A 13,344-nucleotide genomic window follows, 5' to 3' on the forward strand; every position below is an offset into this window, starting at 1 on the left:
ACCATTCTCCTAGTTGGAGCTCGTAGTACTTAGCGAATCGTTAAGTACAAAATTTTTTATTGGTTTCATAGGTAATCTATCTCGTTTGACAAGGTATCAACAACAAAGTCATGGTTTTGAAAAGAACATGTGTTAGCAAAACAAACCCTATAATTTTACATGGATACATTTAGATTCTTCAGAAAAAGTCTTTGAAGAAGCGATCGTTGAACTCCAGATAAGAGAAAATTGTTTGAAATTTATTTCTTTAGCTTAACGACTAACGAAATCAAAGTCAGCCAATCTTTGCTTATCTGGAGGTCAATGATAGATTCTTCAAAGGCATTTTCTGAAGAATCTAAATGTTTCCAATGTAAAATTAGAAGGTTTGTTTTGTTAACACAGGTTCTCTTCATAACCATGAAGTGATGTAAATACCTTGTCAAATGAAGTTCATGATTAACTATAAATAACAAAAAATCTTGATACTTAGCGAATCGCGAGGTACTACTTAGCGAAACGGTAAGTCTATAGCGAAACGGTAAGTCCGTAGCGAAACGGTAAGTCCGTAGCGAAACGGTAAGTCCGTAGCGAAACGGTAAGTCCGTAGCGAAACGGTAAGCAGATCTGAAACGGAAACACATACGCTCTTATCAGACAGAGATTTTCTGCAAATATGAACGAATAACAAATAATAACCTAACGAAATGCTCAAACATGAACCAATATGAATCATATCAACAACAAAACGGAGAAAATGATGGACATAAAGGAAATATGAAAAGGTTTTTGAAATGAAGAAAATGTAAACAAGAACATAACTGTTTATGACATCTGAATTGAAGATATACCTCGACGACCTTCAAATAGTTAGAATCGGAGACCTCACATAAACCTTAGTATAAGAAATCTGCATGCAAAATAGATTTAGGGTTAGAAATCGGCAATAGTTAAACATAAATGAATTAGTTAGGTTAGAAGAGCTCTGATCGGTATAGATTTGTATGGATATTGGAGGAAACGGAGCCGTCGTCGCCGCCGGCCGCCGTCGTCGCCGGCCACCGTGAGTGAAGGAGAGAATTGGAGAAGAGAGAGAAAGAAATTTAGGGAAATGAAATTATTTGGGTATTTATACAAACCCCTAATCCACTTCGCGAAACGCTAAGTGACTTAGCGTTTCGCGACAAGGGCAAAATCGTATAAAAAAAAATAGAGCACCACGAGCGCAAAAAAAATTATAAAATTCCACCAGGTCAAATAACCCAGTTTGTAAGGTCATTTCGTCAAATTCCCCCTTATAAGTTATTTTTAAATAATTTTGTATATTTTTAATAATTAAATCACATAACTTATTGATTAAAATACAAATATTTTTATTTTTTAAAATATAAAATTTTATATAAAATATATTTACATAATATAACTTAAATAATCCACTTCCTCTTATAAAAAAAAAAAATCATTGTCAACATTCTTATAATGAGCTAGATCAAAATTCTTACAAACCATATTTTCTTGTTCAACCCACTCAATCATCATTTCACTTCCTCTTTCATCAATCAAATTACTTAATTTATTATTCAAAATATTAAAATACTTTTTATTTTTAATTTTTCTTTATTATTATATATTAATACACTTTAAAATGATTTTATAAAAAAATATTATTATAAAAATCTAATCCGAATCAGGCCCAAATGATGAGCTAGATCCATATCTGTCTTCTTCTTTTTTAACTTTGTTCGATTATTTTTTATAACCATAATCAAATATATTTTAAAAGATCTTATAGTGTGTAAAAAATATTGATAAGAAAATTGACAGTAATAATATAAATGAAAATTTAATAGAAGAAATTTTTATAAAATTTTAATCTATTAAAGAAATAACACATAATTTTGTCAACTTTGTTGTCTATATTATTTTATTATGTTTCACTCGTCAATAACATTACTACATTTATTAACTAAAATACTATTTTTTTTTAAATCATTATTATAATTTAATATCTTTTAAGTATTTTTATTAAAAAAAACTCACATATTAAAATTAATAACAATAATTTTTTTAAATAAACCACAATCTAATCAGTTCTAATTTTAATTTTAATAAATTTTAATTAGTTAAACATTTATATATATATATATATATATATATTTTCTTATTAATTATATTTTTTATATATTTTTTAAATATAATAATATTATTATTTTTTTTACTCAAATAAGTCATTTATTCGAACCCAAATATAAATACAGTAATTTAAATAACCCATTAAAATAGCAAGTCTAAGGCTTTGTTTTTTTAGGTTTTTAAAAAACTTATCTAAAATCAATTTTTCAATCACATTATTCATTTCATTAACTAAAATATTCTTTATTTTTAATTATTATTTTTTTATTTTATTTATATATATTAATACCCTTTAAATATTTTTATCAAAAATAATCATCACCTTCTCAAAATCATCACCAATCATTATTTATTTTCCCTTTCTATGGCCTTGTTCATTTCAGGTTATTTAAATAACCTAGAGGGAGAAAATAATGATTATGGACGATGATTTTGAGAAAATGATAATATTTTTTAATAAAAGACCTCAGCTGGTCTATGCACATCGCTTTCTCTAGGAGGTTGGCCACCTATCCTAGATCTTCCCATTTCCAAGAAGATCCCGGGCTCAATATTCATATATATAAATAAAATAAATAATAATAATTTAAAATATAGGGTATTTTAGTATTTTAGTCAATGAATTAATTGATTTGATGGATGAGAGAGAAAGTGATGTGATAATTAATTTTGTTGGATTATTTGAAAAACTTGAATAAGAACAAGGCCTAGGCCTTTTTCAAAAACTCCAATTCTAACAATGTCTAAGGTCTTATTCGAATAAGGGTTATTTAAATAATCTTGATTATTTGAAAATTAATAATTTTTGATAATTTGGAAGAGTTGTATAATTCTTTTGGTATAAAAACTTAAAAATATTAATAAATAATGATAAAATAAAAAATAGAAAATTTAATATCTTAACTAATTAATTAATTGAGTAATATGATACAATTGAAGTAGACGAGAGTGAAACAATATTTTTTGAATTTAAATTATTAAAAAAACACAAATCAAACGCATTCTAAAGATGGGAAATGGTTAAAGTGAAGCATGATCTGATGGTATCGAAATGGTTAAGATAAATGATGACCTAATAAAATAACGAAAAATGCATGATGACCTAATAAAATAAAACTACAGTGTGACAAGTGTAGTACTACTGTTCTATTTGACGAGTCGTGTTTGGTTCTACTATTTAATTGACACACCTCTTGACAAGGAACTGCATGCTGCAGCCTTTGCAGGGGGGATTCGTGACTTTGGTCGTACTCAGAAGAATCTTAACAGAAGAAAGAAAAACCTTCGTTTCATGTTTACTTCTTAAGCTTGTTAGGATTGGGGTTATTTAAATAACTTAGAGAGGGAAAAAAATAATGATGATTGACAGGATGGGTTAAGGATTTTGAACTGGGGTGTGCTTGAAAAAAAATTTATGGTGTGCTTAAAATAATAACAAGAAATTTTTGAAAAAAACAAGTATATAAAAGTGAAATTTTACCATTTTTTTAATAATTAGATAAAAAAAATAATGAATTCTATTATTTTTTTTTAAGAAATTAAATGTAATGTCATATTTCTACCGAAAAAAAAAAATCGGGGTGTGCTGAGCCCCTACATAGATTCGTCCCTAATGATTGATGATTTTGAGGAAATGATGATTATTTTTAGTAAAATGACTTAAAGGGTATTGATTTATATAAATAAAATAAAAAATAATAATTTTAAATAGAGGGTATTTTAATATTTTAATTAATGAAATGAGTGATATGATTGGTGGAAATGATTGATTAAAAAATTGGTTTGATATAAGTTATTAAAAAATTCTTTTATCATACTACTAGTACTAGCTAATCTTTTTAATTTTCAATATAAATAATTAATTAAAAAAACACTCACCTTTTTTTTTATCAATTGTTATCATATTACTAGTCTTTTCAATTTTTAATTTTTTTTTTTTTTAGTTTCAATAGATTGTGCTTCAAATTCAAATTAAGTGTGATATATTGTTTTTAACAGACTAATTGCTACCAGACTCAAAATATATTGTTATCAATAATAATTCAAAGCGTCACTAAATCTTCAATGGCAGACAACTAACAAATAAAGCGTCATCATATTTAGCAGATATTAACGACGGACACATGTAGCGACATTGTTATAAAATATCAATGTTATAATCAAATTATTTCCCTATGGTATATCTTCTTGTATCTAAGACCATCTCCAAGACTCCATCAGTCAAGCAAATTTGTCCAAAAAATGTGTGAAAGTGGAATATGTTTTTCTGCCCTATCATAAACGTCACAAACTGAAATGGTTTTTTTTTTTTTTTTTTTTCTCCTTCTCTCTTCTAGAAACGCAAATATGCATTCCCACGCATTTCTTTTTTAAAATTATAAATTGATCCTTTGATTTATGTATATTGATATTTGTTATTTTTATGTATTTATTTTTTTATATGATTTATTTATATGTTTAGTTTTGTGTTTTTATACTATATTAAATTTCAATTTATAATGTTAATAAATATATAAGGATTATTAAAAAAGTTAAAATGTTACTGTGAAAATGTACTTCGAAAATATTATTTTAATTTGAAAATGAGTTTAAATAGATTGTGGATGAATTATTGTTTGTCCGCGTTAATGAAAATTTGGATTGGAGATATCCTAATATTTATCAATGGTTATATAGCGAACGGTTGTCTATATTTTTTTAGCATTGTTAATAATCAATATTGATAGTGAAGTTTTAGCAACCGTGTTTCCAGTTGTTAAATCTCCCTCTTTTGTATATCTACTGTCGCTATTAGTTTACCTATACGTCTATATTCTATAGTGACAGCTTCTATATTTGTGTACCATGTTTACTTATTAACAACCACTCAACCACGGCAATGGACCCTTTAAGTGACGATGTTTTCATATCGACCCGTCGCTAATTGTGTAGTTGATAGTCTATAATGACGTTTTTTTAGAAAACGGTTAAAACCATTTCATTAAAATCTCTAAAGTGGGAGGGTTAAAAATAAAAACTAAACAAACCCTAGTTATGATTAAAGATGATAATCAAAAGACCCTAAAAAACTTATTAGTAACATTTATACATTCTAAAAAAACAGAGATTACAAACAAAAAAAATTACATTCAAACCTAGTTAACTATCACAACCTAGCATTTTATCACGACATCCGTTTTCATTGAGAGATTTTCTTCTGTTAGGATTTGTATCTCCCAAATCCGACCTGTTTGAAAATAATCTGTAAAAACACAAGAAAGAAGAACACAAGAACACACAGATTTATAGTGGTTCACTCAAATTGAGCTACATCCACTTCAGTCACCACCAGATTTACTATGAAGAAGAAGAATGAATACAGAGTTTTTGCCTCACACTTTATCTCTCTAGAATTCTATCTCTTTAATGTAAACCCTTAATAATCACATATTTATAGGGTAAACATTCAGGTAATAAACCTAAAAACTTTGGTCAGGCCCAAGCCCAAAACCAAAAAAGATAAACCCAATAAACTCTAATTAACAATGTATAGTTTATTATAAGTGTAGGCTCCATAACTCAACAATCTCCCACTTGGAGACTAACTTCATCATCTCTCGATCGGTAGTGGCTTTCCATTCGGTTTCTTAACGAAGAAGACCAACTGAAGTTGCACACAACTTCAGTTTCTCATTTGTCACAGCTTTCGTCAACATATCAGCTGGATTCTCACTCCCGGGAATCTTCTCAAGAACTAATACTCCATCTTCTAAAGCTGACCGGATGAAATGATAACGAACTTGTATATGCTTCGTCCTGCCATGATAAACATGATTCTTTGCCAAATGAATGGCACTCTGACTGTCGCATCGCAACACACTTCCCTCGTAGTCTTGACCCAATTCTCGCAAAAAAGGTTGTAACCACATCATCTCCTTAGCAGCTTCTGTCACAGCAACATACTCTGCTTCACAACTTGAAAGAGCAACAATCTTCTGCAATTTTGATACCCAACTGATTGCAGTACCTCCCAGAGTATAAATGTACCATGTTGTGCTCTTCCTACTATCAACATCACCACCATTGTCAGCATCAACATATCCTTCTAAACCCATATTAGACTTTCGAAAACACAAAGCGAGACCTGTACTTCCTCTTAAGTATCGTAGTATCCACTTTACTGCTTCCCAATGTTGTCTACCCGGATTGCTCATGAATCTGCTAACAACTCCCACTACATGTGCTATGTCTGGTCTTGTGCAAACCATCGCATACATAATACAACCAATGGCAGAGGCATACGGAACAGTGGCCATGTAATTTTTCTCCTCCTCTGTTGAAGGCGACTGATCTTTAGATAGTCTGAAATGACTAGCTAAGGGGGTAGTAACTGGTTTTGCATCATACAAGTTGAACCTGCTAAGAACTTTTTTCACATATTCTTCTTGTGAAAGCTTGAGAACTTCTTCATCCCTGAAAATTCTCATCCCAAGGATTTGTTTAGCAGCACCCAAATCCTTCATTGCAAACTTTTCAGACAACTCTTTCTTGAGCTTGTTAATCTCATACAAGCTTGCTCCAGCAATCAACATGTCATCAACGTAGAGAAGAAGAATAATGTACGATTTATCAAACCTCTTGATATAGCAGCAATGATCAGCTTCACACCTCAAAAAATTGTTACTTTTCATGAAGCTATCAAACTTCTTGTACCATTGCCTTGGAGCCTGTTTCAAACCATACAGACTCTTCTGAAGCTTACACACAAGCTCATCTTTTCCTTTGATTTCAAATCCTTCTGGTTGTCGCATATAAATTTCTTCATCTAGATCACCATGAAGAAAAGCAGTTTTGACATCCATTTGTTGAAGATGAAGGTCTTCTTTCACAACCAAACTCAAAATAGTTCTAATTGTCATCAATTTAACTACTGGAGAGAAGATTTCATTGTAGTCAATACCTTCTTTCTGTTGAAATCCTTTCACAACCAACTTTGCCTTGTACCTCATGGTTTTATCATGTTCTTCTTTAATCCTGAAGATCTATTTGTTGTGAAGTGCTTTCTTTCCCTTTGGTAGCTCAGTGAGCTCCCAAGTCTGATTCAACATCAAAGAGTCCATCTTATCTTTCATCGCAGACTCCCACTTAACCGATTCATCAGATTGTATTGCTTCCTCATAGCATTCAGGTTCACCTCTATCTGTCAACAAGATATAGTTTAGAGATGGAGACCACCTCTCAACTGGTTTTCGATTCCTTGATGATCTTCTCAACTGTATAACCGGTGTTTGCTGATTTACCTCTGGGGCCACGTTCTCAACGATTTCATCTTCAACAACACATTGTTCTTCTTCGACAACCGGTATATATTCAGCTGAAAATTCTCTCAAATCGACTGTACCAGTCTCTTCCAACTTGGAATCACCACCTGATGTCTTCCCAACACAATCTTTGTAGAGAACCTGTTCATTGAAGATAACATTTCTGCTACGAATGATCTTCCGATTTTGATTATCCCAGAAACGATAACCAAACTCGATATCACCATAACCAATGAAAAAACATTTATTAGACTTTGGATCAAGCTTGCTCCTATCACATTCATTAATATGAACATATAATAAACATCCAAACACTTTCAAATAAGAAAAGTTTACCTTTTTATTGCTCCAAACTTCTTCAGGAATTCTGAATTCAAGAGGAACAGAGGGTCCCCTGTTTATCAAATAGGCAGCAGTATTAATAGCTTCTGCCTAGAAGGTTTTAGGCAGCCCTGCATGCAATCTCATGCTTCTAGCACGCTCGTTCAATGTTCGATTCATTCTTTCAGCTACTCCATTCTCTTGAGGCATTCGGGGAACAATCTTCATCATACTGATCCAATTCTCAGCACAATACTCTTTGAAATCTGAATTGATATATTCACCTCCGTTGTCGGATCTCAAGCACTTAACTTTCTGATTTGTTTCATTTTCAACCAAAGCCTTCCACTTCTTAAAAATAGCAAATACTTCAGACTTGTGCTTCATAAAGTAAACCCATACTTTTCTTGTTGAATCATCTATAAAAGTCACATAGTAGTATGATCCGCCAATAAAAAAAACAGGTGCAGGTCCCCACACATCAGTGTGTACCAACTCTAGTCTTTCTTTCTTGAGCTCCTTCCCAGTTTTAAGAAACTCACCCGTTTTTGTTTTCCAAGAATGCAGTTTTCACATAACTGATGTTCAACAGACTTCAGTTCTGGAATCTGTCCATTCTTCAAAAGAATTTTCATCCCTTTTTCGCTCATATGGCCCAACCTGCAATGCCATAGCTCACTGTTCTTCGAGTCATCAATTACAGCAGCAACTGTTTCTCTGCAAGTTGAAGTCGTGTATAATGTTCCAGTTTTGTGACCTCGAGCAACAACAATTGCTCCTTTAGTCACCTTCCATGCACCATTTCCACAACTGAAATTGTGACCTTCTTCATCAAGTTGTGTAACAGAGATCAAATTGCGCATTAAACCTGGAATGTGTCTCACCTTATTAATCTTCCAAACAGAACCATTTGCCATCTTCAATTTGATGTCACCAATACTAACAATATCCAGTGGCTCACCATCTGCGAGATAAACTTTCCCACAGTTTCCAGCCACATAATTCTCCATTAATTCTTTGTGAGCAGTGGTGTGGAAAGACGCTCCTGAGTCCAAAACCCATGAATCTATCGGGCTATCAATAGACAGAAGTAACGCATCAATGACAGATTCTGTAACAACGTTGGCTGCATCATTTTTTATCATCACCGTTTTTCTTCGGTGCTTTGCAGTTCCTCTTCAGATGACTCTGTTTACCACAATTTCAGCACTCAAATGTCCTCCCAGACTTGGACTGACTCCTCCTGCTCCTTGACATAGATCTGCTCTTACTTCGGTTGAAATTTCTATCATTACCTCTGCCCCTGTTTTCCACATTCAGAGCAGAACCTTTGAACGTTTCACCAGAATCAATTTTACGAACCTCTTCAGCAAGAATACGATCTCTAACTTCAACAAATTTCAGTTTAGCATTTCCAACTGAATTACTAATTGCTGCCCTCATAGGTTCCCAGCTATTTGGTAGAGATGCTAACAAAATCAGGGCACTAACTTCATCCCAAAATCAATCTCAACAGATAGAAATTGATTCACAATTGTATTGAATTCATTCAAATGAGTAGTGACAGAAGTACCATCAACCATTCTTAAGTAAAAGAGTCTTTTCATTAAGTGTACCTTGTTGTTAGCAGATGGTTTCTCATACATATCAGAAAGAGCTTTCATCAGACCCATGGTGGTCTTCTCCTTTGCTACATTGTGAGCAACTGTCTTGGCTAGCGTCAATCGGACAACTCCCAAAACCTGTCTATCAAGGAGTTTCCATTCAGCTTCATCCATCTTCTCTGGTTTCTCACTCAAAGGAACATGAAGCTTCTTTCCATAGAGATAATCTTCAATCTGCATTCTCCAGAAGGCATAATTTGTCCCATCAAATCTTCCAATCCCATGTCCTATACTGTTCTCACTTGCCATCATTTCTAATGCTCAGATCTAGACCGGCTGCTCTGATACCAGTTGTTAGGATTTGTATCTCCCAAATCCGACCTGTTTGAAAATAATTTGTAAAAACACAAGAAAGAAGAACACAAGAACACACAGATTTATAGTGGTTCACTCAAATTGAGCTACATCCACTTCAGCCACCACCAGATTTACTATGAAGAAGAAGAAGGAATACAGAGTTTTTGCCTCACACTTTATCTCTCTAGAATTCTATCTCTTTAATGTAAACCCTTAATAATCACATATTTATAGGGTAAACATTCAGGTAATAAACCTAAAAACTTTGGTCAAGCCCAAAACCAAAAAAAATAAACCCAATAAACTCTAATTAACAATGTAGAGTTTATTATAAGTGTAGGCTCCATAACTCAACATCTTCCCCTTCTTCTGACGATGAAAAAATGTTGTATTGAAGAGAATGACGAGTATTGTTGTTTCTCATTTTGAATTCTCTCTTTGTACAAGCTCATTCTAATTTGATATAACGAATTGTTTTTTAGAATTTCAGGATTTTTATCTTTGTTATCTTCAATTTGAATTTATGTGTTCTTGTCTTCTTTATCTTCGACTCTATAATGATGTTTTAATATGAGCTAGTTTGATTCAGTTTATTGATGCCAACTCGCAAGTAAATTTGATATGATTTCAGTTTATTTAATCGTTAAGTTTTGATATGTTTGATTAAACTTATATGCACGTCGAGTTTATTTATTTTTATATTTATAATATTATTTAATAATTAATATTATATATATAATGTTATATGAGAAATGATTAGGTGAGGGAATTTGGTGAGGGAATTTGGTAAGGGAATGACGTGGCATAATCTTATTCGCTGAAAAAATCAAATAATTTCTCTATTTTCTCTCTTTCTTCCCACTTACCAACCAATGAACCACGTCATTCCCTCACCAAATTCCCTCACTAAATTCCCTCACTCTATCACTCCTCATGTTATATATATATATATATATATATATATATATATATATATATATATATATATATATATTTATTAATTTAATTTTAAATATTAATAAATGATTTAAATTAAAAAATAAATTATTTGAAAATAAATTATATTAATATATTAATTTTTATAATTTTTTGATATTAATAAATTATTTAAATTAAAAAATAATATATTTTAAAATAAATTATATGAATATATTAATTTTTATAAATATATAATTTTAAATATATTTAATATAAATATGATATAAAAAATATATAGATATATATAAAAATGTTTAATAATAAAAAAAATAAAAAAAATTTAAGATAATATATTTAAATAATAATGAATGAAAAATAATATATATATTTTTAACAGAGTTGAGAGAAAAAGAATGAAATAAAGTCTCACTAGATAGAGAAATGAACCAAATATAAGAGAATTGAAAGAATGAGATAAATGAGATTTAAAAGATAGAGATTTTTTTTTATCTCTTCTACGATGTGGACCTAAGATTTATAATTATTAGAAAGAGATTAAATAGATAAAAATAAAAATGATTAAAATGATTAAAAATAAATTAAATAGATGAGAATGAATAAAATTATTTAAATATATTAAATAGACAAGAGAGAATGAATAAAATGATTATAAATAGATGAGAGATAATGAATAAAAATATATTTAAAAGTGATAAAAAAGAAAATTTTTGAGATTATAAGTTTAAACGCGTATGATAGAGCGGATGATGGAGGTATAAATTTTTTTAGTTTAAACGCAAAATATGTTTGATTATAATTTTGTGAGTGAAATTATTACGCAAAATTACTTTAGTAATTTATTACGCAGACATCCAAAAGCAACGTTTAAATGATGAATTTTAACCCAAGCACTTGAGAGTTCATATCTTTTGCATGAAAGACAATATATTTTCATGCTTTCTACATTTTTCACTAACATCTTTCACACATGTGTAATAACATTGAGTATAAATAACCACTTTAAGTAACAACTAAATATGTTATAATTGAATAATTACTAAATCGAAGTCATTCACAACAATATTTATCGCTGGATCACTTATTTAATTTGTTTTCTACATTAGTTATTATTTTTAAGTGTTTTAACTTCAATTCATTTTATGATATTATTCCTGTCTTATATGACCTCCGTTCTCTTGTCTAGGTGCAATGTTTTGCCATCATTTTTCTATATCTTTTGAAATAATTGTGAAACTTTGAGACCCAAAAATATATGATATATAAGATTTTGACCGATGATCATGATGAGGGAAATATTATTATTGTTAGTACCCGACACATCATATGTCACACAAATACTCATGTCTTATTTCATTGTTTTTACGTGCCCAAGATTTTGAGTCTATTATGGAGCTCATTAAATATGGAAGAATCATGTTTTTTTTTCATTAATATTTTTTGGGATATGGATGGAGTTTTTGAGGTGTTCCCTAGTTTTTTTTTCACTATATGAATGGTGGATCTTCTTGAGTAGATTAAAGTTCATAGTTGTTGTACTTAAAAAAAATTAGTAAATAAGACTCAATAAGAAGTGCAAGTTTATTATCATGGCCTTGTTCGGATTGGGGTTTTTAAAAAAACCTAGAGAGAGAAAAATGTAATGACTGGTGATGATTTTGAGGAGGTGATGATTATTTTTAGTAAAAAGACTTAAAGGGTATTGATATATATGAATAAAATAAAAAATAATAATTTAAAATAAAGGGTATTTTGGTTAATGAAATGAGTGATGTGATTGTTGAGAAGTGATTGATTGAAAAATTGATTTGGGATGAGTTATTTAAAAAACCCAAAGAGAACAAGGCCATAATAGGTATTGGAACCTTAATTACCATTTAAAACAAATTAAGCAGGAAAACCATAATTAAGAAGTTTACAAATTTCAACAAACATAATAAATCAATCATTGCATTCAAACCAAACAAAACTAAGCAACCCACAAATAACCTATTAATCTTGAAAAAAAATCTTAGGCCAAATAATCCAACTTGAGAGAATTGAATATTAGATAAGAAATGATAGCTATAAAAATGGAATTCAAGCAAATAAAAAATTATAAATACTTATAAGATACTTCAAAGCCTTTTGTTCAATTGAAATTATTTAATAAATTTTTTAATATAATTCAATATCATTTTATTCTTTCTTTCATTAATTTAATTAGTAATTACATCAACTTAAATTCATTAATCAAAATATGAAAATATTTTTTATTTTATTAGGGAGGAAATTTATTAGAGAATGACGTTGCGACAATCTTATGCTACACTTGCGATGAAAAATGGCAATCAAAGTTATTCATGGTCTCGGTCTATGATCAAGAAGTCGCCCCAAGTTACGGTCTGCTCATCAAAACCTCGGTCCTAAAATATTTGCAGCACCCGCTTATCGGCCCAAGTGTGCATATGGGCCAGTTTATGTTTTTTATTGAATAATTCTGCTTTGTTTCATTTCTCTTTTATTTCTCTTGAACTGAATTATGTTATTTTGGAAGTTGGTTGTAACCGAATACTTTTGGGTAATTCAGCCTCTTTAAATTCTGATGTTCACCCCACTTTTTGGGGCTCTCAGTAAAAAAACATAACAAATTTTATCTCTTTCTTTTTCCTCACATTTTATCATTTTTCAAACTAGTGATCTGGTGACACATCATTCTTTCATTTTATTTCCTC

This window comes from Impatiens glandulifera, chromosome 1 (genome assembly GCF_907164915.1).
Source record: "Impatiens glandulifera chromosome 1, dImpGla2.1, whole genome shotgun sequence".
NCBI classification, from domain to species: Eukaryota; Viridiplantae; Streptophyta; class Magnoliopsida; order Ericales; family Balsaminaceae; genus Impatiens; species Impatiens glandulifera.